This window comes from Vanellus vanellus, assembly GCF_965231255.1.
Source record: "Vanellus vanellus genome assembly, chromosome: 3".
Taxonomy (NCBI): domain Eukaryota; kingdom Metazoa; phylum Chordata; class Aves; order Charadriiformes; family Charadriidae; genus Vanellus; species Vanellus vanellus.
In genome coordinates, this window is record NC_138907.1 from 89,284,122 (window position 1) to 89,286,859 (window position 2,738).

Consider the following 2,738-nt stretch of genomic DNA (forward strand, 5'->3'; position numbering starts at 1 on the left):
CGTCTAGCATGGTATCTTAATAAAGAATAAAGTTGTTCTTTAAAAAATCTGCTTTAAGTAGATTTTTCCCCCAAGTTTTCTTGGTTAAGGATTCCAAAAGTGGTATTCACAAATTCTTGCATTTAAATTTTTATTGCAGTGGTATAGATGAATACCATCATTGGTATCCTTAAATTTTATTTCTGCTCATGAAGGTTAATCATGATTGTTTATATAGTAATCACTTATGAATTGTGTTCAGATACAGCAGTTTCAGGTGTAATCATCAGAGCTGGTTAGTCAGGCATTCCAGATAGTGGTTCTTTTCAGAACCTTTTTTAAAGGGTTGGTTAACTACCTCAGTAGCAGAGGATTGAACTATACCCTGTCTGTACTGTACATAGAAAATCTTTGTAGATAAAAGCAAGGCTTGTTTAATATGATATGAGGGTAAGATTATAATATACCAAATGTAACATTCTTAGTTGCCTTTAGTTCCAGAGGCTTTGTAAGACTTCCTCATGACCATCATAACAGGCCTTGCTTTTGTCGTATTTTGTGGCTGAAAAAGCAGCCTTGCTTCTTCAGATATTGTAGTTATTTGGATGTATAATAGTTTAGCAAGATGTTACTTTTGTAAGACATCAGATGTTCAAAAAAAGTGCATCAGCAACTTGTACTAAATACTGCAGTGTCCCTTTATAAAAGGTCAGACTAAAACTGACAACTGTACAGTGAAGCCTGACATTTGGATATTTTGAAGTTTTTCATAAATCATAGAATAGTATATGGCTGTAGTTTAGCTTTTTAGGTAAAAGGTATGTTTTCATTAGTGCATTTCTTATTGCTGATCACTGTAAAAACATGTGGATCAGCTTTCCATTTCTCTTGCGCAGATCATGATAACCTGTAGAGTAGAGTAGAGTACAATCATTTGTGCTATGTTTTTAATTTTCTAAAGCACCTTGATGACAGTGAGTGTTCAGTGGTGAAGCATCCTCTATTGAACCACCCTCAAAAAAGACAAAACAAAAGCAAAAGAACCTTGCCAAGTCCAGCTTCATATAGATTAAAGGTAGATGAAATTATGACTTACTTTGGACTTGGCATAAAGAACTTCCCTTAACCCCCTGCCCAAAGGGATACTGCAGTTATACCACATACCCATAGGCACCACAATGAAAATTGAAGCTTATACCTAATTAAGGTTTTATACACACCAGTTCCCCCAGTAAATGCAAATTTTAACAAAATTAGACATGTCATATGTTGAAAATGCTCATGGCAAACAATCATTTTGCATTCCTGCAAATAAAATTGTTTTATACTGTAAGCTGGAGGCGAGTGTAACTTATTTTTGTAATAAAGTTTTTATTTTTTTTATGTGTCATTAATATAAATGTGTGTTAGTACAGAGATCTTCTGGCTAAAAACTTAGAATCGCACACATTTCAGTATGTTTACTTGTATTTACATAATTTTTAGAATAGTGGTTGCCAATAGCCTGTATGTTTCACATTAATTGATTTTTTTTTTTTGTTATCTTAATAAACCATTTTAGTATGTTGTATGTCAATTACTGGGATAGCTGGGACATGAAGTGTAATTTAAAATTGTCAAGTATTCATTGGAATATGTAAATGTGCCTTGCCAGTTTTGAACTTTAAGACAAAGTAAGTGAATGATGGTGAAATGAATAGTCAATGCTAAGAGACATTTGCTACCACAGTTTCATATACTGCCCTTGCTAAAGAAAAGTAACTTTTTTCCTCAGATTTGAGCATAAAAGTATACAGTTGCATTAGCTTCTAAATTTTCAAATCTAGTGATAGAATATTAGGCTTATGGAAAGTGGGTTTGCTAATTTTGTAGCCTTAAGTATAATTTTGAATTTCAATGTAATCCTTGGTGCTGGCATTCCCAGTGCCAAGGAGTTTAAATGCTCCCTTGAAAGAGGTTGCCATGCCTACTGGCACTTTTACTGTCATATGGTTTTATAAGGAACACTGTCAAGATGTGGAAACCAATTTTGAACTTGCTATAAAATGAAAATGCTGGGGGCTGTAGGAGAGGGGAAGTCCTCAGATTTCTTAATCTTGAAATCTCTCCATTGCTGAAAAACTGATAACACTTGTGGGATCACAAGTGCTAGTGACTAGTTCTTAGTCTGAAAATATGTCGGGGGGGATAATATACTTATGAAATTATAACAGTTGATGGAAGTGCGTAGAAACATTGCTATTGAGGCACTACATGTGTTGAAATTGTGGATCATATCCATAATTTCAGCTCTGATAAAAGCACGGGGGGGGACTACTGTTAAAAAACGTGGTTGGTTGTTTTTTTTTTTTTTTTTTAAAAAAGGCAAAATTGACAGGAAAGTTTTTAAGGGAATGCAAGCAATGGTGAGTGAGCAAAATATCAGGATCTTGACAGTGTTCCCTCTAATTATGAACTCAAGCCATTATAACTTTTAAAATTAAATATGATTTGCACTGTTCTGATATTGGTGCAGTTTTTTAGCAAAATAATCAGAAAACTAAATTGCATGTGGTGATTAATATTGTGGGGAAAAAAAAAACAAATCAAAAAATGTTATTTTCAAAGCTTTAAATTTGTGTAAAGAAAAACAGTCATTATTAAGTGGAAATACTGGTGAGACTGAGCGAGTGCATATATACAACATCAGTTTGGTTGCACTTGGGTGTTGGTAAACTTGAAATGTTCTACAGCAATAATGCATCTCATACAGGGTGCTT

At 33.7% G+C, this 2,738-nt stretch overlaps 1 protein-coding gene across 2 annotated transcripts in view; it reads left to right on the forward strand.

Annotated features, from left to right (window-relative positions):
* The window catches only part of SYNCRIP (synaptotagmin binding cytoplasmic RNA interacting protein), a 25,300-nt gene extending 23,940 nt beyond the window's left edge, over nt 1-1,360 (forward strand). For both annotated transcript variants that reach the window (XM_082480887.1, XM_082480888.1), the window contains exon 12: nt 1-1,360. This exon is cut by the window's left edge. The gene's annotated coding sequence lies outside the window, so the exon portion shown is untranslated.
* The last annotated feature ends 1,378 nt before the right edge of the window (nt 1,361-2,738 follow it).